A 26969-nucleotide genomic window follows, 5' to 3' on the forward strand; every position below is an offset into this window, starting at 1 on the left:
CTGAATGAACTCAGGCAAGTTGCCTACACTGTGAGGCTCCATTTCTGTCCTTTACTTCCGGCGCTCCTCCTTTCCTTTGCATTTGTTGTCATTCAACCTTCAAGACACAGGACAGGTGTCCCCTCCCTGAGGTCTTCCTGGACCTTCTCCCTCAATGCCTCTGTTCTATGCTAACCCCTCTCCTGGCCCTTCCCGTGTGGTTCATGGACACTAGATTGAATTAATCTGATTCAGTCTCTCCTTCCCTCCTCTCCCTCCCTCTCTCTTTCCCCCTCTCCTTCTTTCTCTCTTCCCCATCTCTCTCCTTTTCTTCCTCTGTCCTCAGTGTCCCCCCATACACACACCCTTTACTGGAGAAAATGCCTATCGTCGGGTTCCCTAGATGCAGAATCTGAGAGGGGGATTCTTGTGCCAGGGACTTATTGATGGAGAGCTCTCAGAACAAACTTAAGAGAAGTGAGGCAAGCATGATGGGTGGGAGAAGAAGCCAGGGAAGGAAGGATGGGGTTTTAGCTAAAGCTGAGCTTCCACCTGCCCTCCCCTGAGGTTCTGAAGCATGAACTCCCGGCACCGCGGAGCTGTCCCATCTTGAAGAAGGTGGGTTGCCCTGTGTGATGGGCATTGGTCTGATCAGATCCCACGGTTGGGGGGGGGGCTGGGGGAGCACAACCTCCCAGGCCCTTTCTTGCAGGCAAGGATATGGTTATAAACCGACAGTGGCCAATACTCATGGGGCAACTGAAGCAGGGACAGCAGCCTGATAGAGACCTTGGAGAAGCGCGAGCTGCAGGAGCCATAAGATGGCACGTGCGCTACGGGATCCTAGAGGGTGAGTCAGGGGAAGATAGCAGGTGCCTCCGAATCAAGCTGCCTTCTCCCCCATCGGTTGAGCCAGAGTTTGGGCGAAGCAGCTTCCCACCCAGACAGTAACGTGGTCATAGCAAACACTTGGTCATGCTGGCAGGTGCCCAGGGATTAACAGCAAGCGTATTAAGCGACATAGAGCTGTAGGATGCGTTTTTCATTGTTGGCCCCAAGCAGAGCTGTCGATTTAGTCTCGGTGAATTCCAAACCGTGTGGCTGCACCTGGGGGTCACCAAAGGCACAGCAGGTGGAGGGCGTGCGGGGCGGGCTGTGGCGGAGAGCTTCCCACACCGCAGGGTCTCAGCCTCTTCCCAGGAGGCCGCCTCCTCCCCAGCCGGGGTCAGAGCTCTTCCAGCCGGAAGCCAGGAAGGGACGAGAAAAGGTTCGTGTCAGGGACGCAGCGGCAGCTGACAGGGAACGTATCACCCGTATCACCCGAGCCAGCCCTTGGCCCAGAAAGGGGAAAGGCGGAGCTGGCCAGGGTGGGCCTTCCTCGCACAGAAGAGCCCGCAGGTGGCCTGGTCCTGCCCCTCTGGCCACGATGACCTGATGCCCCGGTGACCTGATGCCTGGTGACTCTGGGCCCCGGGGGCCGCCATGTACCACCTGCCTTAAGCTGAGCCTCTAAGCCTGTTGCTACATTTTCTCCCCTCTCAGCCAGGAATCTGGAGTCCTACCCCCCACAGCAGGCCTCGAGGGACAGAGCTGCTCCGGGGAGTTCTGCAGGCGGCTTTCCCAAGCTGGCCTGAGTCTGCTCCTCTGGACGCCCCGCCGCCCCAGCCCTGCCTTTTCTTGCCCTAATGGAACAGGTGGTGATTGGCTCAGAGCAGAGCGGGCCTGGGGAGCATCTCCTCTGGCCAAGAAGAGAAAGTGACAGCAACAAGTCCCAGGGAATATGCCTGGCTCGAGACGTTGGACACCTGAGAAGTGAGCCTCACACACCCCCCCCCGCCCGCCCCGGGCCCCCGGCGGGGTGCCCCCACTCTTTCTCTAAGGAGACAAGACAAAGGGTAGCTTCTTGCCCACTAGGCTGGCACCGAGTGAGCCACAGTCAGGTTGGCTCTCGGTTATACGCGGAGTGTCGAGCCAGATTATTGAAGAAAGGATCGCTTTTTGCAATAGGATTGTTCCTCACATGGTGAGAAACTTCTAGAGATGGAAGTTTAAGCCAAGAAGGTGGGACTCTGGCTCCAAGGAAGTAAGCGAGATGGAGGTGACGGGGCTAGGGTGGGGAGGAGGGGTATGGGCGGGCAGGTCTGCCCAGATCAGCTGTCGGGCCGGGGCGGTCCCTCACACCCAAACCCTTGTTAACCTTTCGCATCCTGTGTCCTCCAAGCAGCACCACCCACTCACGCCTTCAACCTTGGCCGTGTTGCTTCTGCTGCGGCAACCACAGCCTTGGCCCTACTCCAAAGACTGTTCCTTCTCACTTGAGTCATTTTCATAAGCAACTGCTGAAAACTGGAAAGGCAAGGCTCGGTGAGTTTGGGAGTCATGCGGAGAGGTCAAGCCACTCTACCTCCTACCTCTAGAAACTTACACCTCCTGGAACGTGAGGTATCGTCCTATTACTGTGCAGAAGGCATGTGAAGACGGAACGTGATGCTTGGCCAGGGAGCTGGAGCTGGCTGGCCTCCACCCACAGTGCCACGCCTCTGTCAACTGCATCCCAACCCTATAGTGCTCCCGCAGGGAGAGATGTACGTGTGGAGGGCAAGCTAAACCTAAGCCGAGGCATGCTCCCAGAAGTGCATGCTGCAAACCCTACAACAGCCCCTGGGGAGCAGTCTACACACATAGAGGTCCCCTTTGGCCAAGACTGAAGGCAGGTGTTCTTCTTTTCTCTCTAGGTCTATACCCTCTTGGCCACGGAAGAGAGAGGACCTCAAAATGAAAGCAGAGCATTTTTTCTTAAGGCTCCTGCCAGGAATCCACAGGTCAGGACAGTTCATGGGTGGGCGAGAAAGATGGTCCTAGGGCTTCACCATCCTGAGGAAAGGAGACCACACCTGTAGCACCTTGACCCCAAGCCATCCTTGCCCTTGGCCCATGGAGACCCATCTCCTTTCCATGAAAACATGGAAATGACCCATTCTCATTTCCATGCATGAAATGAGGGAGGGTAGGAGGAAGCAGAGAAATCCTGAGGCTTCCCCTGGTAGCAATGCCCCAGGCAAGCCGGGTCTCTGGGTCAGTCAGCTCTTGGCTGCATACATCTGTTAGGAACCGGAAGGACTCCCCAGTGTCTTCAGGGTCCTCTTGCTCTCACCTGAGCTAACATGACAAGGAGCCAAATTACTGATGCCGTGGGAGGCTTCAAACGGTGTTTCCTGTGGGTATTATTTCCAGCCTAGTGTTGTATTAACATAGCTCTGCCTGGTGATTACTATATTATTATATATTAATCATAGGCTAATGATGCACACTCACCCTTCTTCTCTCTCAGTCGGCTGTGAGATCCCACTAGAGCCGGAGGCACCACACCTGCTCTCCCTGGATCTGCAGCTCCATCAGGGATCAGCCTTGGACTCAGCACCCCTTCTTACAGGTAAAGTCAGAGGAGGATAATTTTTTGTGTCTAGGTTCCAAGATAACAGCGTCCAAAGCCAGAGTTTGGAGCCCACGAGTCTTGGCTACCAATTAGCGCTCTTTCTTACCCTCTTTGGGGAAAGGTCTAGAAGGCAAAAATAAGGCCCAGAAGAAATGAAAGGTGGTTTTAATGATTTGCTAGGCCTAAATATGGAGAAAGGCTGGAGCTACGGCAATTTGAGACTTGTTAACTCATCCAGGTACTGATTTAGCACCACTTAGCGCCAGCACTCACTCCTTCATTTAATAAATGTCTGTTAAGCCTTTACTTGGCAAGTGCTGTTTGAGGCAAAGTGAACAAGACAGACAGAGTTCCTACCTTCACAGAACTTTATTTCTGAAAGAGTTTCCATGACAGGCCTTGGGGATACAACAGTGAAAGACCCCGGTCGATGACCACCTACTGAAGACGGTCAAATCCGTCATTTAAGGGTGTAGCGCAGGTCCTCCCCGGGACACTGGCTGAGAAGGGGAGAGAGATACCCCAGAGGGAAAAGACTTAGTCCCCAACATAAAGGAATATGGAGTCAGGTAGGCGAGGAGTACAAATGAACACATTACAACCGATGAGGCAACAAAGAACCACAGGAATGTGCCACCGAGATGAGCCTGATGGAGCTATCAGGGAAGATGTCACTATGTATCTGCCCTGTTCAGATGTTCAGAGGCCACACCCTATACCTGCGATCTCTGCTTTGCTCCTGCAGGCCTATCCTCTTCTCCAGGAGTCTCTATGCAGCATAAAGGCCATCGCACATACTCACCCACAGTATCACCAGGGCACAGACGACGTCCAGACATAGGGTAGAACGTCCCTACGCTTATCGTGCTTCATAGTTATAAATGCTGGTACCATGAAGAGCAGGAAGGTGATGGTGACGATGATACTGGAGATAAGAGGGCTCCCTAGGCAGGAGAACTGGTAACCTGGAGATAATACAGTCATATGCTAAGCTCAGCCCACGCCAATTTATTCACGAGACACGTGCACTGCAGGGAGTTTGCTCATCGTACTCATCTTTGTATCCTTACGTAGACAGTCTATGAAATGGCCCCCGCGCTCCCGGTCTCCTTTCAGACAGTCCCCTTCCTGAGAGCTGACCAGTGTTTCCAAGAGAACTCTGTGGCCGTGATGGTGTGCACCTTGCAGTGCTGGATCATGACAGTAGTGGTGGGGCGCCTGGGTGGCTCAGTCAGTTAGGTGTCCACACCACAGTCTCAGGGTTGTGAGATTAGCCCCACATTGGGCTCTGTGCTGAGCAAGGAGTCTGCTTAAGAGTCTGTCTCCCTCTCCCTCCGCCCCCCACCCCATCGGGTACTCTAGATAAATAAATAGAGGCATTGTGGCTTCTGCCTTTGTCTCGTGAATTGCTCACTTGGGGGAAGTCCTTGCCATGCCACAAGGACCCTTAAGCAGCCCGCGGAGCACCCATGTGGGGGGACGCTTGAGCACTCCCACCATGGAGAGCCGTCTTGGCCGCCATGTGAGCAGGCCACCTTGGAAGCAGTCTTCCAGCCCCAGGCAGGTCTTCAGCTGATGACAGCCCAGGCTGCCACCTGATTACATCTCATGAGAGAGACCAGGCCAGGACCACCTGGCCTTGCCACCCCTGAATCCCTGATCCACATATACTGTGAGAGATAATAAGCGAGTATGATTGTTTGAAACCACTAAGTTTGAAGGTGATATGTCATGCCGCAGAGAGAATTCACGTATACCCGTAGCATTAACACAGTTCCGAGGACGCAGTAGGTACTCAAGAAATATTTGACAGTTAAATCAGTGGAGGAATAATGCTTCTTAGCAGAGGAGCCACCTGTCAAACGTTGTGACCGCTGGTGGGAAAGGGGGAGGCATCATAACCTGGAGAACAAAATATTGAAACTTGGAAAGATAATAAACCTTAACCCAGGATGTCGGGGTGGCTCAGTCAGTTAAGCATCTGCCTTCAGCTCAGGTCATGATCTGAGGGTCCTGGGATGGAGCCCTACATTGGCTCCCTGCTCCGTGGGACGTCTGCTTCTCCCTCTCCCTCCACCTTTAGCCCCTGCTTGTGTGCTCTCTCTCTCTCTCTCTTTCAAATAAATAAATAAAATCTTTAAAAAATAATTAAGAGCCCTTAACCCATACATGTGGATATTCAAGAAATGCCCTAGTACTTAATTTTCTTTAAATCTAAGTAAATTGGCTATGTCACTATTATTACCCCAAATCCCTTTCTTGATCTCTACTTCAACCTCATTCAAGAATATAAGAAAGAGGGGCACCCGGGTGGCTCGACAGTTGAACGTCTGCCTTCCATTCAGGTCGTGACCCCAGGATCCTGGGATCGAGTCCCACATCAGGGGGAGCAGGGAGCCTGCTTCTCCCTCTGCCTGTGTCTCTGCCTCTTTCTCTCTTTCTGTCTCTCATGAATAGATTAAATAAAAATCTTCAAAAAAAAAAGAATCTAAGAAAGGACCACATATGGAGGAAGTGTCTCTAGTCCCCAAGTCTATTAAGTCACCTCCGATGCCTTCAAAGCCCACATGCAGTGATTCCTTAAAGCTGTGTGGCTCTACAACTATAGGGACCTTCCTCGGAATCTCAGTGTCTAGAATATAATCTCTTAGAAATACAATAAAGCCATTCCCTCCTGAGGTCCTACACCTCAGTTAGTCATCCATTCAACAATACTTATTGGGTAGCATATTAGGGTTCTCCAGATTAAAAATATCAATAGGATGTAGAGAGAGATACACAACGACAGCAATACATGTAGATGGGTAGATGGATACAAAGACTGATAGATGATAGATGATAGATAGATGATAGATGATAGATAGATGAGAGATGATAGATAGATAGATAGATAGATAGATAGATAGATAGATAGATAGATAGACAATAGGTAGATAGATTGGAACCAAAAACCCAAAATCCAGCAAGTTGGCAGGCCAGCAAGTTGCAGACCTAGGGAAGAGCTGATGTTACAACTCGAGTCCAAAGGCAGTCTGCTGGCAGGACTCTCTTTTTGGGGTGACCTCATTCTTTTTTTCCTAAAAAGAGGAAGCCTTCGACTGACAGGATGAGGCCTACATAGTTTACGGAGAGTAATCTGCTTTACTTAAAAATCTACTGTTGATCGTATCTAAAAAAAAAATATCTTTATAGCAACATCCCGATTTGTGTTTAACTAGATATCTGGGTACTACGGCCCAGCCAAACCGACACATGGAATCAAACACCGTAGGTGCCATGAACTGACCTCGATCCTGGGCGACGGGAGTGACGGAGACAGACTGGAGCTCTTACATTCCAGGGCGGGAAAAGAAACACACGGTGCACACATATATGCCAGGTGATTAATCCTAATGCTACGAAGAGACATAAAGCAGGTGAAGTGAAAGAAACCGCTGAAGGTTGTCGTTCCTGGTAGGTTCGGTCAGAGAGGGTCACCCTGGGAAGATAACGCTGCAGCAGAGACCTACATGAAGTAAAGAAGCAAGTCGTGTGAGTATGTGGGCTGAAGAACATTCTAGGCTGAGCGCAAACAGCAAGTGCAAAGGCCCCGTTTACAGGAAGGTTGGGAGCACGTCCCCTGCTCACAGACCGAAGGTCCACCAGCCTCTCCCTCCGAGAGAATCTCCCCTCCGATACGCTCTGTCCACCCCTTCCGATCCCCGACAGAACACCCAGGAGCCCAGGCTTCCAGGAAACAAAAGCTAAGAAGGAAATTGGTCTGTGAGCAACTTCTCTGTTGGCGATATGATCTGCCTGAGCAAGACTTGGATACTTCCTTGGAGAGGAGCGAGAGGAGCGAGGCGGGGAACATACAACAAATCAAAAATTAATTTCTCAAAACATGAAACAGCCACAGGAACAGCTGCTCCCCATCCCACCCCTGACTCCCATGGGGCAATTCGGGCAGATTTGGAGGTGAGGAAGGGACACAAGGGAAGGAGAAGCAAGAGCCCTCCCGTTTTTTGAACTCTCGGATTCAGAAGAATTCACAGACTTCCGGGCCAAAGTCTAGCCTTGACTTTGGCCCCTCGGGCAGGAAGTCCAGCAGAGACTGAAAGCCCGCGGCTGGGCGGAGGGAAATGCGAGGGGGGGACCGGCCGCCACCCCGCCCGCCAGCGTCACCGAGCGCCCTGGACAGAAGCCTGAGGGGCCTGCTGCACCGCCGGCCTGCACCCTGAGGGGGAGCCTCCGTGATCACAGTGACCACCCCTCGGGGGACAGGAGTCGGCAAGGGGCCCTGGCCTCCCCACGCCCGAGTTGTGACGTGAGGTGGAAAAGCAGGAGGAGACGCACACTGACGCCAGGGCCTCCCGTGGGAAGGCTGAGCCTGCAGCCAGAGGCCGCAGCGGGGAGGGGGGCGGCGGCTCCAGGAAGGGGTGGTGACCAGGTCGGTGCCCCCTGAGCCCTCTCCCTCCCTCCCTCCTACATTGCAGCTCCAGCACCCACCCCCACGCACACGCACACACACACATGCATGTGCACGCACGCATGCACACACGCAGGCATGCACACCCACCTCCCCACGCACACACAAGCACGCACGCATGCACATGAGCACATGCATGCATACCCACACACGTGCATGCACAAGCACACACATGCATCACACGCACCCACACATGCATGCACGCACCCACATACGCACGTACACATGCATATGTGTGTGCACACATGCATGCACATGCACACACATGCACGCACACACCCACACATGCACACACATGCATGCATACACAACACCCACACACATACACATGCACTCACACCCACACATGCACGCACACACACCCATGCATGCACACGCACGTACACATGCACACACAAACACACCCATGCACAAGCACACACCCATGCACACGCACACACTCACAGCCCCTGGAAAGGACGGTATCTGGAAAATCATAACCAGTGCCGTTGAACAAACTAGTCACGCTGTCTCCCTGGTGCCAGGTGTCCTGCCAGCGCAGGGGACGCCGAGACAACCAAGCTGACCCAAGACTGTGGTGTGAGAACTGGTGGCCCCAGTTGGGAATAGAGCGTGGCAAGTGTAGGTGGGCAAAAAGGTTAATTCGGCCTCGGGGGCTGTGGAGGGGGGCAGATTTCCCCGCGATGTGACCCCAATCCTGGGGGACTGAGGAGGAGTGTGCGAGCCAACGGCTCTGTGAGGGCAAGATGCACGGCTGTTCCCAGGGTGCAGAAGGGCCGGTGCCTCCGGCAGGACAGAGCTGGACCTTTATCCCCAAGGAATCCAAGTCCAACTGGAGGCACTCCCGCAAAGCCCCCGGCTCAGCAGCACCTAGAGGGACAGCCTGTCGGGGACGGAGCAGGAGGCCAAGGCCCCGGAAGGAGGAGGCATTCTGAGCAGGACCGAGCGCAATTCCCGGGCTGAGGGGACAGCCAGGTGGGGGATGCACGATCATCCCCTGGGACCGCGCCCAGGCTTCTGACCCGGTTGGAGGAAAATGGGCTAGGCCAAGGCCCCTGAGGTCAGGGCTGGGGCTGTCGCGGTCGCCGCCGTCCCTGGCCTAGCACAGCGGCCTCCACCGGCAGGTCCCAGGCACCGCCGTGGACCAACCGCACAGAGGAAGAGGCCAAGTGGAGACAAGGAGCCCTCCCAGCACCTTAGGGAGCGCAGAGCGCTCCACCCTGGGAACAGCTGCGTGTCCCAAAAGGGCACTTCACACCTGGGGGGGAGCCCTGCTGCGGGATGTCTGGCATCATCACAGAAACCATCTCCAGTGGGTGGCAGGGTGGCACCTGCCACAGCCGCTGCTCCGTCCTGCCCTCGGGCAAGGGCCCCGCAGTGGGTGCAGCCAGCAGCCTCCAGGGAGAGGTGAGGCCGGCAGGAGGCCGAGGGCACGCGACTTCGGCAGGACGGGCGAGAGGAGGCCCCAAAAGAGCTCAGATCTATCACCAGCAGGAAATCCATGACTGGGTCTGAGGCCAGGAGACAGATGCACAAGACAATTCTGTGCGTGGCGTCTTCCCTTGTCGTTGCAGCCAGTGGCCTGCCAGGGCGGTGTCGCTCCGTGTTAGAAACCTGCCATCCCTTCAAGGTCCCCGTAGACGCCCCGGCATCGGGTCTGCTGTGTACACGGGGGAGACGCACTCCAGCTCCCACTGCTACGCGTGGGGCCGGGGGGGTTGGACTGGGGCAGGGGAGCGGGTTCTGCAGTGGAGACACTTGTCCTAGTGCAGGGCTCATGCTCGTAATGCATCATCCTGGAACTTGGGCTGCCGGATAAGTGCCATCCCTTCCCTTTCTAGAGATGCCTTTACTTATCTTAAGAGTCTTAGGGAGCAAGACGGACTCTTTTTCCCTGGTACCGGATGCTGCAATGGGTCACGTACGCGTGGCTTCCTGAGCTGACCACCACGGCCAGGACACGGGATAGCTCGTCACCCCAGAAACCCGCTTGAACCCTCATGAATCTCTTGTGCCCCCCACACCCACTGGCTCGTTTGCCACCCCACCATGGTGTCTCCTCCAGCTAGTTGAGGTCACCGGCGGCGTGTGACACAGTGAGAGGTGACAGGTGCTGAGGAGAAACCCAGGAGGGCAGAGGAAAAGGCGGGGCCTAGAAGCGCTGAGAAGGAGCCTCGAAGGAGCGAGAGTGCGCTTGGCTGGCTCCCATGGGGGAGCAGCCTGGCCCGGGAGGGCACCCCTAGGGGAAGGGCCTGGAGGGCTCGTGGGAGCTCCGGGGTAGGACTCGGGGTGAGCCCAGGCACCGCCCCCCCTCCAGCTCCCTGCGACACGCCCAGGGGAGCCAGCTGTGTCTCACTCATCCCCAGATAACCAGGCTCCAAGGAGGTTCCTGGAGCCGACTGGAGCACATTCTCATGGGGGCACCTTTGGGAGCCGGCCCCCCAAACAACTGCCAAGCCCAGAGACTCCCAGGCCCCGACCCAAGGGACTGCTCTGCTCCCAGGAGAGCGGTACTGGGCTCACATTCTGCCAGCAGAGCCGAGCGCCACGGAGCCCTCAGCGATGTGCCCGGGGTCAGGACAGCCTGGATGCCGGGGCACAGGCCTCCTGAGACCAAGGGCACAGCGACACCCTCCCCCGGCCAGCCCCCTGGAAGCCTTCTAGGGCACTAATCCCTCCTGAACCACCTGCCCAGATCTCATTAGCATTTACCAAAGCTGAAGTAATCCTCCCTTGATGACCTGGTGGTTACTGATTTTTATTTTTAACTCTTGTTTTATGAAGACAAAATGCTCTCAGCAGCACAGATGTTCTCAGAGGTGCAGAGGACCAGGGGAGAGGGGGACCGAGCTTTGGGACAGGAGCAAAGGATCTCCCGTGCCCAGACAGCAGGTCCTGGGAACAGGGTAGGAGCGGATGTGGCCAGTCAGTCCCGCTGGTCGTGAGGGAGAAAAGAGTCCCCCCAAAGAGGACATGGAGACCCAAAACCCTGATGCCCCAGTTAGGACCATCTGCAGCTGGTAGAGACAGCTCTGATTCATCTTCATCACATGCAAGTCAAAAATAAACACCAATAACCAGTGCGTGGAGAAAGGGGGTGACATTCCAAGGTGCAGATGAAGCGGGAGGTCCCAAGGCCAGCCGACGAGCGGGGTCAGCCTTTGACCCCTCAGCCCACCTGGCCTGAGGACAATCTGCACCCCCAGCCTGGTACGTCCGCTGCGTTTCTCAGCGCCTGGCCTGTGATGTCCTGCTGAGGTCGGCAGTGTCCTCCTGGGCGGCCGGGGTCCTGCAGCCGGGGGGCTGGGAGGAAGTGGGGACGCTCGGCACCCCGGCTTGCGGACGTGACCCAGGCACAGTGCCCAGAGGGACTTACCAGCTCATCCACGTCCTGCTTCTCTGGGGACGTGAAACCCACCATTCAGACAGTTGGTTTCAATCACAGAAAATAAAAATCTTGGCTAAACAGCTCCTACTGAACCAGGTGCCAAGGCTGCTACGAGAACATGTGAAATTCTTGGAATAGACACTAAATAAGAAGTTCCCGGCTCCCACCCACATAGAGCTGCAGGCGCCCCGGGGGTCACGGCCCCCCCGCACCAAGGAAGCCAGCCGTGTTCCCCGCGTGCCCACAGGCAGGGCCCAGATCCCCGCCTGAGGCCATGGGGGGCCCTTCTGCAGCCCCCCCCCCACAGCCCCGCGCGTGGCTCCGTGAGTCAGTGCAGCCTCCCGGGTGTGCAGTCGAGGAAAGGCCCTCAGAGTACGGGAGCAGGGCTGTGGCTGTGGCTCGTCCCACTTGCACCTGCGCTTAGGGCAGCCTCCGGCCCCAGAGGAGATGTGCCAGCCTGGGGCAGGGACTGGCTGCAGCAGCCTGGGCTGGTGCCCTCCACACAGGGCTCAGCCCCAGCCTCTCAGGGCGCCGCCGAGGTCCCCAGCTTGCCCCCAGCTTCCAGCAGGCACATCTCCGCCAGGCTCCTGGGCCTAAGGGCCTGACAATCACCAAGCAGCTGCCACAGCCTGCAGGGGGCAGGGGGCAGGGGTGCAGGGGGCAGAGGGCAAGGGTGCAGGGGGCAGAAGGGCATGAGTGCAGGGGGGCAGGGGGCAGAGGGCGGGGTGCAGGGAGCTGGGGGACAGAGGGGCAAGGGGGCAGGGGTGCAGAGGAGCAGTGGGCAGGGGTGAAGGGGGCATGGGGGCAGAAGGTGGGGGCAGGGGGCAGAGGGACGGGGGGCAGAGGTGAAGGGGTGCAGGGGTGCAGGGGGGAGGGGTGCAGGGTGGCAGAGGGGCAGGGGTGCAGGGGGCAGGGGTGCAGGAGGCAGAGGGGCAGGGGGCAGGGTGTAGAGGGGCAGGGGGCAGGGGTGTAGGGGGGCAGGGGGCAGAGGGGCAGGGGGCAGGGTGCAGAGGGGCAGGGGGCAGGGTGCAGAGGGGCAGGGGACAGAGGGCAGGGGGGCAGGGGTGCAGGGGGGCAGAGGGGCAGGGTGCAGGAGGGCAGAGGGCAGGGGTCAGGGGGCGGGGGCAAGGGGGCAGGGGCAGGGGTGCAGGGGTGCAGGGGGCGGCGGGCAGAGCTCAGCCAGCTGCCAATGCCTGTCGGGTGCCATGGGGCCAGCTCACCCCTGGGGGCAGGGAGACAGTGATCTGCGAGGAATCGCCCCATGTCGCCCCACGTCGCCCCGACGTCATCCCAGGGCTGGGGGAGCAGGTGCAGCGACCGGCGTCCAAGGAAGACCACGATCACGCAGCGAAACCGCTCTTCAGCACAAGCTATGGCAAAGGTGCCCCATGAGACGCGTGTGGACGGTCAGCCGGGCGCCCCGGAACGCTCCTGTGTCCCCCCACCGCCCCGGGCAGCCCCCGGAAGCACCTCCAAGCCAGGGAGCATCCTCCATCCTTGGGGGGCAGCTGGGGGGAGCCTGAGGGCACAGGGTGGACCTTTTCCTCTGCCCTCCCCACGGCTGGGGGGAAGCACATGCACTGCAGCGCAGCCCCGGAGACCCTTCCCGCCGCCCCTGCAAGGGGGGGCCTTGGAGCGTGCACTCCACGTGGGACCCCAGGCTCGGGGCCTGAGAAGCGCTGGGGGTGGAGACCGGCAGCCGGGCTGCCTCCCTCCTCTGCTCCCCGGCTGTTGGGTGTTGAGCAAAGTACTTTTCTCCCTGGCCTTCCATTTCCTTTCCTGGGGGTAAAAAAAAAAGGAATAAAATCACTCTTGCGTACCTGGTGCTCCCTGGGTCTCCAGGAAGTGTCCCGGAAGTGATCCGATGCAGGGGAAGCGCAGGAGCAGACTCTGTGCGTCCTCAAGGGCTCAGTCACCGCCCGGTGCTGCATGGACCTGGTCTGTGTGCTGTGCATCTGCATCCAGGGAAGACGCCTTGGGGGGGAGTTTCTGTTGCTAATTAAAAAAGAGAAAGCGGGACACCCCGGGGGCTCAGCGGTTGAGCATCTGCCTTTGGCTCAGGTCGTGACCCCGGGGTCCTGGGATCGAGTCCCACGTCTGGCTCCCTGCATGGAGCCTGCTTCTCCCTCTGCCTGGGTCTCTGCCTCTCTCTCTGTGTGTCTCATGAATAAATAAATAAAATATTTTTTTAAATAATTTAAAATTTTTTAAAAGAAAGAAAGAAAGGGAAAAGGAAGGAATTAAGAAGAGCGGCGGAGGGAGGGGGAGGCAGGGGCGAGGCGACCAGCCCCAGAAGTGCTCTAATAGTCCGCGCCCAAGGGCCCACGCACCCTAGTGCTCAGGGTGGGCCTTTTCCAGAAGTCACTGGCCTGGGAGGCTGGAGGCTCGGTGGCAAGGAGGGCATCTTTCCGCTTGGGGAGCTCCGATGGCGGCGGCTGTCTGGCCCCGAGGAGCCGGGAGGAGGCCTTAGCTCCGTGGGCCTCCCAGCGCCTCCCCCCGACTGGAGACTGCAGCGGGTGGGCAGGCCCGGGTGGGAGACGCCTGGGGCCGCGAGACGCAGGAGGGCACGAGGGTTCTGAATATTCATGCCGCTAATTAAGCAACAGCTAATTGGAAAATGGTGGATTTTATTAAGACCTCAGACTTCTATCATTGCAACAGCCACCAACATAATAACAGTCGTCTAAAAAAAATAAAATAAAATAACAGTCGTCTAATGGGCACTTTGGGTTCTTTCCAGAGCGTCTTTCCTCTCCCGCCGCTGCTACTGTGCCGGGAGGGGAGCCAACGGGTGCGCAAGGCCCAGGAGCTGCCCCGACGGCGTGGGCGGCCTGGAAGGGACCACAGGACGCGATGGGGGCCCACGGTGTCGCCAAAGGGGGGCTGGAGGCCTGCTCTGCGCTCCCTGCACCAGGACTCCCAACTCCACACCGGAGGGGCCGGGAGGCGCCCGCGGGGAACATACTTGCCCCCCCCCCCCAGGCTGGAAGGAGGACTCTGCAGGCCGCGGGATGCCTCACCCTCAGCAGGGTCCACGCAGGTCAGTGGCGCCGGGAGGAGTGACTGGGGGCCGCGGCCCCAGCTCCCGTTGTCTGCAGCCGGGAGCAGCTCGGAGGTAAGGGGAGCTCCAGGCTGCCGCGACCTCCCCGCCCTGCAGAGGCGAGACACACGCCCGGGAGGAAGGATATAGGCCAAGCAGGCGACCCGATCCCGGGAAGCCGGCTGACCCGACACCACCCTGACCCAACGGGGACAAGCCCCGGCTCCAGGGGCAGGGTGCGGCGGGCGGGCGGGGAGCGCTGTCGGGCCATCCGCGCGGACGCCGGTCATCCACGGTGGAGCTCACTCGCCTCCAAGGGCACAGGTCCACCTCTACCAGGGAATATGGCCGCAAACACCCTGGGGGAAGCCTGGGTCATGCACCTGCTTGCCCGCAGAGCCAGGGTGGCCTGGCCCGCAGCAGGCGCCCGAGGCAGGCGGGCGGGGACCCCTGGACGGGGAGCGGGTGCTGAGTTCCCTCCAGGAACACAGGGCACCGCGGCCTGGCCCACCAACCCCACTTCCCCAGCCCAGGCCACCACAGGCTCACCTGGCCCTGCCGCAGGTGCATCCTCACAGGGACGGTGTCGCCCCCCCCACCCCCCCACCCCCCCCACCCCACCCCCGTCCTCGGGCGCACAGGGCAGGCCCGAACCCCCGCTGCCCCGCGTCCAGGAGGGGACGGCATGCCTGGGGGCCTCTCAACGCCGCGGTGCCCTTTGAGGGACTTTCTCATGGGAAAGGCCCCGGAGAGGCCTACGCTTCCCCCAGCTGACGGCAGGCGCGCGTCTCTATCATAGGAAGAAGCGTTTGCTGCCTTTAGTTGAAAGAAGCCGGTTGGAGAAGAACGATTTCTCCGATTTCTCCACGGGTTAAAAGCCAACAACACATTTAAGGTGTTTCCCCCCCATTGGTTCCCTATTAGGAGGATCTTCTCCGCCCACTTGGGGAAAGGGCCTGGTGTCTCTTCCGTAGAATCCTAGAATCCGGTTTAACGGGTGGTGTTACTCCTCCCCCCTGTGGTTCCTTTGCCTCCACAGCGGGCAGGTCCCTCAAAAACTCAAAACCAGAGCCACTATGCGGTCCAGCCGTTCCGCTTCTGGGTCTTTATTGGAAGGAAAACATTTTAAAAACCCAACAGTAGATTTGAAAAGATACGCGTTTGAGAGCCTGCGGGGGCACCGGCCAGGCCGGGTGGGCACGTCCTGGCTCCGGCTGCCCCCCGCCCACCCGCCCTTCCTCCTCTCCTGGGGGGCTTGCCTCTCCCTCGGAGGAGCCCGGCAGTCGCGTCTCTGCGCCCCGGGTGAGGGCTGGGAGGGGACCGGAGAGGTTCCATCGGGAGGCAATGGCAGCTGGCACCTCTGCGGGGACGGGGTGTCTCGGGAGCCGTGGGACCTGGGCCCACGGGCGCACCCCTGCTCCCCAGGAAGCCCCGGGGGCCCACCCGTGACCGGTCCCCACCCCAGCCTGTTCTGGGGAGGACTGTGCCTCTCCTGTGGCTTTCGGGGCAGGGGAGGGAGGAAGGAGACGCCCCGGGTCAACAGAAACCCAGAGATACTGACATTGTCCCCGCGCCCTGTAGGGACCACAGCGAAGCAGGACACGCGGCAGGTCGCAGGCCCGGGGCCTGGCCCAGTGGCGTCAGCCGTCCGCCTGGCAATGACCCCCCCCCTGCCCCAATGTTCAGGGCCGAGGGCTGCACCAGACCCGCTGGCCTGGCCTAGGCCTTCCCTGAGTCCGGGCCATGGCGTCCCCGTCTGTGGGGGCAGGAGTCTCATAGCGACCGGGCTCCGGGGAGAAGAAGCACCTGGACACCGTCGTGCGTGACTCTCCGTCAAAAGCTTCCCGTCGGGTCCAGCTCGGTCACACCCCAGTTCCGGGCTGGGCGGTGCTGTGGGAGGTGGAGCCTGGCTGGCACCGCGGGGACTGGGCTCAAGCCGTGGGCACAGGGACTCGGGCCTGGGCATGAGGGCACGCGCACGCAGGCATAGGGTCCCCAGGGGCGGAGGCTGCGACCCTGAGGGGCACAGCTAGTGGGGACGAGATGGTGGCCCACGCTGGCCCCTCAGCGCAGCCAGGCCCGGGGGGCTCGGGCGCACGGAGCGCACGCAGCAGGCCGGAGCCTGTCCCCACTGCGGGCAGCCTGGCCCCCAAGCCCCCCCCCCCCACACACACAGGGCTGCCTCACAGGAATCCCTGGGGAGGAAAAAAGGGCCGTTATGTTCCAGTTTTGCACATTTTCTTGTGTTCCCTCTCCGCAGGACCCTGCTTCGTGGCGGGGGGTGGGGGCAGCCGGGTGAGGGCCTGCGAGCCTGCCTGTCCCCGTGCCCCCGAGCCCGCTGCACTCGCACGGCTCTCCTGGCGCCCGCAGAGAACCCGCTTCCTGGGCACCGCAGCCCAGCCTGCAGCACCGCTGGCTCGTCCCTTTGGGGCACGGGGTCGCTGCTGCTGTCCCCTTCCCGCCCCCCCGCAGCAACACCCCATGCAGGCTTCTCCCCTTGGGCGAGCACGCACCGGGGGTCCTGGGTGGCGGCCACAGCGCCCAGCCCAGGGGTCCCCGCATGAAGACACTCAGCCACTGGGAATGCTGGGGGAGGCCACAGGGACCTCAGCTCGCACGACCTGTCCCTGCAGCAAGACTGAAGACCCAGGGGCAGGACCCCCCCCCCCCACGTTCCCTTTGTCCAAGCCACCGTGTAGGAAAGCCGGTCCAGGCCGCAGCCCCCTGGGGCCTCCGGGAAAGCACTGCACACACGCAGCTGCTCGCACCCCATCCTGCGTGACCCTGGCCTCCTCCTCCGAGGATTTAGTGACACGTTTGGCTGCTCGTCACCCCACCGTCTGGCTGTCTCCCCGCCAGGCCTGGTTTCTGCTCCCTCTGAGTCACCCTGACCCCAGCTGCCACTACCAGCAGGCTCTGGGGCCCGGCCGGCTCTCCTGGTGAGTGACAGGTCTGCTACATCATGGAGCGCCGCAGCCTGCTGCGCCCTTGAAGATCCTCTCCTGCCTGCAGAGCCCCGTGCCGTCCCCGTGCCCTCTACCGCCTCCTGCATCCTCTGCGGCCGGCCAGCGCCTCCCGCCTGGACCCCAGCAGCCGGGGAGCGCAGAGTCACCCCCAGCCCAGCTACACCGTGGCCACATGCGTGACCTTGGCAGGCCTCTGACCTTTCCTAAGCCCCTTCTCTCACTGCAGCATTCCCCAGTCGCAGGGCCCCTAGGCTGTGGGGTGGGGGTGGCCTGGGGCTCCTAGGCCATGGGGTGGGTCAGGGGTGGGCCGGGGCTCCTAGGCCACGGGGTGGGCTGGGGTAACAGTCCGTGGGGTGGGCCAGGGCTGTGCGGCTGCCAAGAGCTGTAAGGCGCTGGTTACCGGCGTTCCTTTTCCCATCTTGTAGCCCACCCCAAACCCAATCCTCATGACGTGGGACAGGGGCAGCTTTCATGCCTCGGGACTGTCACGTCCTACCTTCCCCATCCCGTGGCTTACCCAGCAAGCTCAGCCGTCCCGGGTCCCGACGCAGTCATGACAGTTCGTGCCACGTGTCCACCGCACGCCCGGGTATTGTGCGTGTCTGTGAGGGCGTCTGTGAATGAGATCCACGTGTGGCTCCGTAGACTCAGTGAAGCAGATCGGGCTCCCTGGCGCGGGTGGGCCTCATCTAATCAGTTGAGGTCCTGCGTGGAACCCAGGAGCTGAGTCTCCCGCGAGTGAGGGGGCCTCCTCCTGCCGGGGTGCCGGGAGCTGGGTCACAGTGTGGTCCTGCCTTTGGAGTTCAGCTACTACACCAGGTCTTTGGGGCCTGGCACCTCCGGGCCCTGAGCCCGCACTCACCCGTGGGCTCCGCTGGGCCTCCAGCTGCTGGCTGTGCCCCGGCTCAGTCCCCAGAACCACAAGCCGCGTCCTCACAGTTCGGGTGCTCCCATGTACGAGCATCCTGTGGGCTCTGATGCCCCGCAGGGCCTGACTGGCACACTGGCCGCCAGACGCCTCCAGGCAGCGTGTGGGGACGCATGCCCATCTCCCTGCACTCGTCCCCCGCGGGTGCAGCTCCCGCCACCTGCCACCACCACAGCCGCGCGCACTGCCGGCCTGGCTCCCTGCTCCTCCCAGCCGGCGGGCCGCACACACAGCCCTTGTGCCCTCACCGCTCTGCCCGGCAGCCTCCACCCCCGCCCCCAAATGGCTGTGTCATGGGTTCCTTCTTGCCCTTCGGTGGCACATCGCCCCTTGACCGGGACCCTCGGAGAGCCCTCCTCCCTCAGCCCTGACCCTCCGTCCTCCCCCCGCACAGCGCTGGGGTCCCCGAGGAGCCGGCTCACACACTGGCTGCCACGGCATCACGGTCCCCCCGGGGCCACGAGGCACAGGAACTCCACATCGCTCGTGTTCCTGGGACACGGCAGGCTAAGGATCCGCCAAGCCCAGTCAGCAGGTGCAGTCAGCCTGGCCCACGCTGGGCACCGAGTCGGGCCCAGGCTGTCCCCTGTGGGGCGAGGCTGCCCCGGAACTCACAAGAGTAACCACGGCCCGGCGTTCCTGGGCGGAAGCCCCCTACGTGTTCACGGGGTCCCTGCAGACCAGGCTGGGCCCCCCACCCCCCGGGTGCCTGGCCAATCAATGACTCACCCCGGCCCCAGCTCTCACCGCTCCCTGCACGGCGCACGGCACATCCTGCTGTCTCCAGTGCGCTGAGGACCCCTGGGGGGAGTCGGGGTCAGGGTGCACTGAGGACCCCCGGGGGGGGACTCAGGGTCAGGGTGCACTGAGGAACCCCGGGGCGGGGGAGTTGGGGTCAGGGTGCACTGAGGACCCAGGGAGGGGGGGTCAGGGTGAACAGAGGACCCCACGGAGGTGGTCAGGGTCCGGGTGCACTAGGACTGCCCCCCACCCCTGCCCCTGCCGCCTCCCACCTGGCTCTCCCCGCTGAGCAGCACCCCCCCCATCCGTCAGGCCTGCCCCCGCGCAGTGGCCTGGTGCCACCTGCGGGCCTGGGAGCCGCCGAGAGACAGGGCGCAGTCCCCGCAGCCCCCCTCGCGCGGCCCGATCCTCCCAGCTCCCAGCTCTGGGCCAGCACCCGCCGGCCTCCGGGGCCCAGGCCCACTTGCACACGGGCCCGCAGAGCTGCCCTGCCTGGGCTTTGGTCCTGGGAGCACAGCCACGCGTGCCCTCACCCTGGGCGCCAGCGGCCCCTCCCCGCCCCACGGCACCCTGGGGAGCAGAGCCTCGGAGCCCGCTGACTCGTCCGTGACCTGAGGGCACTCCTGGAGCCGAGGCCCTGGCTGCCTGCCATCCTGCAGCTCACCCAGGGCAGCACCTGTCGGAGGACGAACACTCCCTGCTGCAACCTGTGACCCACGGCAACCCCTCCGCCCCCTCCCCCCTGCCTGTAGTCCCCACACGGTCTCCAGAAGCTTTTTGTTGAAAACGTGACGTTATCACGACTATGCCAACTGGGAGGGGTGAAACGCCAGTACGAGGACGCCGTCACCTTACCGCAGCAGCAGACCAATAATCGAGGGGAAGGGGTTCAGGGAAAAGGACAGGGGGGTGGGGGGCAAGTGTGGGAGACAAAGATTTTTGTCTCGGGATTTTGGCCCCAGGTCACAGCTCGGAGATACTGTCTGTGCACAGGAGCAGCCCAGGCCGCAGGGCACCCGCCTAGGTGCACCCTGTTCTCTGAGCGGGAGCAGCCCCCCACCCCTGGGAAGCTCCTCTGCCCCCCGAGCAAGCCCCACGCGGTGAACGACGGCCTTTTTGCCTTAGCTCAGTCAACGTGAGGTTGAAATTACTCCAGGGGAGTTCTTGAAACACAAGAGGAGGAAAGCAAAATGAGGAATCATGAAAATAAGGCAAATTTTCTTCTCCCAATAAACCGTATCTTTTTTTTTTTTAACCGTATCTTTTTCTACAGGTGGGAATAACCTCGCTTGTGGACAGACTTCCCAAGCATCCTCAGGATTTGAGATTTCTGTTCACTAAAAGGAATATCGCATCGATAAATGTCCCGTTTTCCTTCGAATTGAGTTCTGCCGCGCCTTATTTGCACGAGAGCGGTACACACGCCAGTAAATACTGTAAACGGCGACACAGACCGCAGTCGAACGTCCTACTGCCGGGTGTTTCTGTCTGCTCTGTGGGGTTTTGCCACGCACATCCACATCCAGCACGGTTAGGGAAGCCCCCGGCAGCTGGAAGCGCAGCACCCCCCCCCCCCGGCCCTGGAACCCCAGGCAACTCCCGTGGGTGTGTCCTCTGGGCCGGGGTGTCTCTCTGCCCCAACCCAGCGAGGACCGACCCCCTCTGCCCATGGGCCTCTGCATCCCTGAGGCTGAACCACGAGGCCCGCTCCCTGTCCTCGTGCCGGAGGGTCCGGAGCTCTCGGCCCCAGGAGCCTCCTCCACCCGGTGTCCGTCCCCCCCCCCCCACAACCGACCGAGGCGAAGCGCTCACTGGGATGGATACTTGGGACCAGGCTTCTCCCTCCTGGGGCGGGACTTCCTGCTCTGGGGTGTTCGATCCGGCAGCCACCTGGGCACGCACGACCTTCGAGCCTTAGGATGGGTGTCCTGCAACGGGGGAGCTGCGCTGCCCATTCCACTTCGTGGGAACTGGTTTAAACCTAAAGAGCCAGGGGTGGCTAGGCCGCCCGGGTCGGCAGCGCAGCGCTGGGCACCGCCACCTGCCCTTCCCTTCAGTCACAAGGGCACTTCGGTGGGTCGCACATTAAGCCCCTAGTGAGTGTGAGAGCTGCCTGATTTTCGTCATATTTGCAAAGCACATGTATGTTTTTAACTTCCAGTTATTTCTTCAACCCACCGAATGATGTTTCTTTTCAGCTCAGGGCTATGAACCCGGCCGCTTCCCAGGAACTTCCTCCCCACGGGGGCCTGAGCAGCTCAGGGAAAGGCCCCGACTGGAAAGGAGACAAGACAGTGGTTTCACGAAGAGCCCCCCGCTTTTTTTTAAAAGAGAGAGAGAGAGAGAGAGCAAGGTGGAGGGAGGGCCGGAGGGAGAGCAAGAAAGAGAATCCCAGGCAGGCCCCTGGCCGAGCCCAGAGCCTGACGAGGGGCTCAGTCCCACGACCCCAAGATCACGGCCAGAGCCGAAATCGACAGTCAGAGGCTCAACCGACTGTGTCACCCAGGCGCCCCTGTGAAGGACCCGAATACCAAGGAGAAGGGATTTAGATGCGATGACTCAAGAAATGAAAAATCATTGAAAATTTCATAGCCAGGGCAGCCCGGGAGGCTCAGCGGTTTAGCGCCGCCTTCAGCCCAGGGCGTGACCCTGGAGACCCAGGATCGAGTCCACGTTGGGCTCTTGCGTGGAGCCTGCTTCTCCCTCTCTCTGGGTCTCTGCCTCTCTCTTTCTGTGTCTCTCATGAATAAATAAATAAAATCTTAAAAAAGAAAAAAGAAAGAAAAGAAAATTTCATAGCCAAAAAGGGACGACTGTAGCAGACACTTGAAGAGAGCCTGAGAGCTGGATTCACATCTTCCTACCTCGCTGTGAACCAGACGTTTCTGAACCTCGATGTACTCACCTGTAGGATGGGGATAACACACGCCTGCATGAATCAGGGTTCTCCAGAGAAACGAAGTCAACGGGGTGTGCGTATCGAGAGACCAGGAGATCTAGCTTGAGGAACCTGTTCCTGTGACCCTAAATCTGCAGGCCGATGGCCGGAGCCCCGGGAAGAGCCCACATGGCAGCTCAAGGCCAAAGTCTGTCTCGTTTGGCTCGAGAGAGAGCCAGGCTTTTGTTCCACTGAGGCCTTCAACCGATGGAGAGGCCCTCCTGCCTGCAGCAAGCAAGTGCTTAACTGAGTGCTCCCACACGCAGCAAGCAAGTGTTTTCCTGAGTGCTCGTCAGTGGAAATGCCGCTTCAGCCAAACACAGCCTCCGACGCCATCCAGGGCGAGCTTCGACCACGTGTCTGTACGGCCCGGGGAAAACTAACACAAAATCAACGCCTGATAAAACTAACTAATGTGCTGCTCTGTGGCGAGGGTTACGCTCCCTCGCATATTTGACAGGATGAACCTGGACGTGTCTTGACACCGTCAAGTGCTGTAAGAACGCAGTCAGCACGAGAACGACGTCCATGTCCAGAGCAGGGGACGGGCCCGGGCGGGCAAGGCGGGGACGGCGGGCAGCAGCGGCTCTTGGGCCCTCATGCGCTTGGTGGCTGCGGCCTGGTGAGTCGTGGAAGCCGCAGGCGCCACTGCCGTTTTTTAGAAAGGGACCCCTGACCTTGAGAAGGAATGGGACACAGACAGCGAGATGGGGCACAGCTTCCCCAAAGATGACAAAGGGCCCCGGCAGAGGCAGGACTGCTGGGGAGCGGCGGTTTCAGGTCTGCCGAGCGAGTCCAGGGCGGCAGGCATCTGTCCAAGGGGCTTCCCACCAAGTCAGAAGACTCCCGCCGTCGTGGGGGGAGCCCCAGACTTGCAAGAGGACAAGGAAGCCTGGCAGGGCCCTTCGGGTGTCGGCGTGAGACGGGGACAAGACAGGGACTGCGGGTGCGAGAGCAGCTGCCACAGGGCAGTCCCTACGGTGCTTGCAGGGCCTGTTCCCACAGGACACCCCAAAGGGGCACGGTGACGGCCGCACGGCGGGCAGCTGGTTCCAGGAGTGAGCTCTCAGCATGGACGCAGACTCGGGGCGCCAGCATGGCTCAGCCAGTCAAAGCCCCAGCTCTTAATCTCAGGTCAGGTCTCCGAGCCTCGTGCTGCGGGTGGAACCTACTAAAGAAAAGGAAGAGAAAGCAAGAGAACTCACGTCCTCCGTGGCGAGCTGGAAGCCTGCCTGCCCTTCGTCCTGGGGACAAGCCTGCACCTGCTCTGCGGGACACCCCGTCTGCACCTCCCGAATCCACCTGCAATAGGCATCCTTAGGTGTGGAGGAAGGGAGCCGCGCCTCCGCCCACAGAGTGGCCGGCGGGTGACACCCAGCATCGTCGGCATGGGACACCCCTGGGGGCTGGACCAGTGGCCCACGCCGGCCCACTGGGCCCCTGCCCCGCAGTCGTTAAGAGGCCGAGTCCCAGCAGGAGCACGTGGATGCACCCCTGCTGCCCCAGGTGAAGCCCGGACGGGGGTCACTCAGGAAAGAGCAGGCAGGGAGACAGTGGGTGCACAAAGCAAGCCCCGGCCCTTGGTGACCCGTAAGGGGCTCAGGCATGACCGCGACAAGCTGCCCTACATGGTCAGGCCCAGGGCCTGGCCCGCCCCACAGGTGGGCAGCTTGTCCGGGGAGCTCCCCCTCCTGGTGCCCCCGGTGCCCCTAGGCCCCGCCTTGTCCCAGCCACGGCGCCTGCAGACACGGCGTGGTGCCGGCCCCCAGAGCCTGGGCCCTTGAAGCCCCTCTCCCGGGTGGGTGCCCTCCTGCCAGCGCCCACTGTGCAGGAAACGCCCATATGAGGAGCGGGGTGGCCAGCCTGCACAGCGGGGGGGGGGGGGCGTTCCTCGAGGCCCTCGCTGCCCCCGCACAGCAGGAAGGGCCCTTACTTTTGTCCCTGCAGCCTTCTGGGATCCCCCCCGCCCTGCTCCAGCCCCACTCCCTTCCCCTCAGGCTCATTTCCTTCTCTCCCAGCTCTCTCCCCTGGGCTCCAGGGCCTTGCTTCCCCACCTGTCAGGGGGCTGTGAGAAATAACCCATGCATCTCAGGAAACCGCCCCAATCACTGCAGATGGAGTCTGTCCTCCTCCCTCTCCCCCCCACTCCATCCTCCCCTTCCCCCCTCCCCTCTCCCCCCCTCCCTGCCTCTCCCAGACCCACCCACCCCACCTCTTCCCCTTCCCTCCCTCCCCTCCCCCCTCCCCATCTCCTTCCCCTCCCTCTCTCTCCCAGACCCCCCCACCCCACCTCTCCACCCCCTCACCTTTCCCCTCTTCTCTCCTTGGCAGTTTCCTTACTGGCCCCCTCTGGGTTCCCCACTAACACATAAGCTCTGTGAAGTGTCTTCCACTCTACCTACAGCCCTGAGAGCACCCAGAGCACGTAGTAGGGACACAAAGCCATTGCTGAAGGAACCAATGAACCAAGGAGTGTGAGTGAGAACAGGGTGAGGAGGGCACAGGGCCCAGGGGCTTCCGACCGGCTGCTCCCCTCTGCCTCCACTCCTCCCCGCACCCGCCACGGACAGTTGATGCAGGTGCCCCCTCGGGGGCTTGAGCCTGCGGACTGGTGCAGAGCCCCCCCACCCCCTCCAGTGGCGCTGAGCCCCATCCGCACCCCCCCACCCCTCCCCAGGGCGCAGAACCTCCAACACAGAACAGATGCTGGGCATAGGGAAAAGGTTCAGGAACAAAGCAGGAGATGCTCCCGCCCACACCTCCCCATGTCGATGTCGGTGGACACAGCGGGAGGGGGGCTGCCCTGCAGTGTAGACATGGTGCCGCTGCCCCAATCCCTGGTTCCCGCCGGGACTGCCTTCAGGGAAGGACCTGCCATGTCCCCCATTGCCCTCCTGTCACCCGCGGGCGTGCAAGGCTCTTGCGCCGGGTTAGGAAGGGGCTTCTACTCTGTCTCCCCGTTGAAAGGAAAGTGGTTTCCTAGTTGAAATGATTTTTTTTTTAATGAAAAAATAGGGGCTTCAGGAGTAATAGTCCCAAACCCAAAGTGCCTGACACATAGTGGGAGCTTATGATACAAGCTTTAAAAGAGCAGGACTGAGACGGTGCCAAGGGCCCGGGGCCGGCTGCGGTGGGCGTGAGGCCGGATGACCAGGCAGGGGTCAGGGTCACCGCCCAGCACCCCAAGCATGGTCCCCGTGGACCTGAACAGCGACCCCGCAAGTAGGAGAGACGTGTGGCTGCCCTCAGAGTACCCAGAAGGGTAGTCACAGATTTCCCGGATCATTCACACACCGGGAGCAGAGAAGCCACCGCGGCACTGGCCGCAGGGCCCAGGGAGCCCCGAGGGGACCCAGTGACGCGGGCGGCAGCGCCTCAGCACCCCTGCAGGCCTCCCCGACAGAAGGCGCTGCATTGCCTCAGAGCTGGGGGACCCCGAGCCGGCCTGCGGGTGAACAGCGCTGCCCCTCGCACCCCGCGTCCTGAGCAACCCACTTGCCCCTCGGCAGCTCCGTTTGCGAGGCTGATGACACGTCCGTCAGCCTCAAGAGGACCGCGTGGACGGCCACCGCGGGCTGGGCTCGGCGGCCCTTCAGCCAAGCCCTGCCTGCGGCCCCACTCCCTCAGCCCTCCCCTTGGCAGCTGCAGTCAGTGTGCCCGGGGGGACGGTCCTGCCCCCTCGGCCGGGACAGGGATGGGCGTCCACCGCCCGGCTGGCTCGGCATCCCCAGCCCGTGATCTGACCTGGGGAGCAGCTGGCGCCAGGCCTTGAGCCACGGACCCGGGGCGCCGTGTCCCCGGAGCAGCAGCCACACAGGGGAGGAGAGAGCCGGGGACTGTCCGGGCTGGCTGTCCAGGCCTGGACACCGCTTCGCCGAGAGGAAGATGCCAGGGTCGCCGCCGGGATACCCGGATTCCCAGGCTCAGCTTCGTTACTCCTCTTCTAGAAATAACGTGCCTGTCAGGGAGGGCGCCGGCCCAGGGCTGCTCTCCTGGCTGGAGACCTGCGTAGGCCTCGCTCGAATCCTCCCGGGGTGACCAGCTGGCTTGCCCGGGACGGGGCCCTGGCATGCTCCTACTTCCTTGCTGTGCTCGACAAGCTAGTGCCATCATGCCGACCGCTGGGCGGACACACATCTAATTGAGGCACAGCAGCCGGGCAGGTGCCCTGTCCCTGGACCTATGTCCCGCAGGACCCGGAGCCCCGTCCCCAGAGAGTCCCTTTGTCCCTTCCTCGGGAGAGCTCAGGGCCGAGATCAGGGCTCAGTAGCCTGGGTCGGGACCTTACTTTTGAGGAATCATGATATGTCTGACTTCCGGAGCATTTTAAGCCTTTCTAAAATGCTACTGTCCAGACATCTTTTTTTTTTTTAAGATTTTATTTATCTATTCATGAGAGACACAGAGAGAGAGGCAGAGACACAGGCAGAGGGAGAAGCAGTCTCCATGTAGGGACCTGGGATCGATCCCAGGACCCCGGGGTCACACCCTGGGCTTAAGGCAGCGCTAAACTGCTGAGCCACCCGGGCTGCCCCAGACACCTTTTTTTAAGGAAGTTTTCTCTTTTCTCCAGCTTTATCGAGCTGTGATTGACATGTAACAGCATGCACGTCAGATCCTCACGTTGTGTACCTTAAATCGGCGTCTTCTCTGGGTCTTTGCACAACACTGGGGGCCCTCGAGCCTGGGCAGTGCACTCGGGGTCACGCGGGGCAGCGGTGCTGCGGTCCCACTCGGCGGCTTGCTCATCCCTGGGGCCTGTGTGCCTTCGCTCGCCGACAGCACCGCCAGACAAGGGGTGCCAGCGTGCCAGGCTCGGGGTGGCCCAGGCTGATGAGGAAAGTGTCACCGCCACTCCTGCGGGCGCCACGCCGCAGGCACCGAGGACCCGAGACACGGCCCAGATGTCGCCACCCCCAGGAGCTCCACCTTCACTGTCTCAGCCCAGCCTGAAGCCGGAGGAAACACCTTTCAGGACAGACGGTACCTGCAGAGCTGTCGGCCAGAGGCAGAGGGTCCCTAACCACCAGCACTCTTTCCAACGGAGCCCAAAATATAGCAGAGCTGTCAGCTCTTTTAAAGCTG

General features: G+C 60.9%; 1 long non-coding RNA gene across 1 annotated transcript; it reads left to right on the forward strand.

Moving 5' to 3' along the window:
* Positions 1-2195: 2195 nt before the first annotated feature.
* Positions 2196-9550, forward strand: LOC129497453 (uncharacterized). The gene is made up of 4 exons (XR_008661948.1): positions 2196-2343; positions 2715-2801; positions 3311-3412; positions 6634-9550. It is a non-coding gene; the product is annotated as an uncharacterized LOC129497453 (long non-coding RNA).
* Positions 9551-26969: the final 17419 nt, after the last annotated feature.

Source organism: Nyctereutes procyonoides, unplaced genomic scaffold (assembly GCF_905146905.1).
Source record: "Nyctereutes procyonoides isolate TBG_1078 unplaced genomic scaffold, NYPRO_anot_genome, whole genome shotgun sequence".
NCBI lineage: Eukaryota > Metazoa > Chordata > Mammalia > Carnivora > Canidae > Nyctereutes > Nyctereutes procyonoides.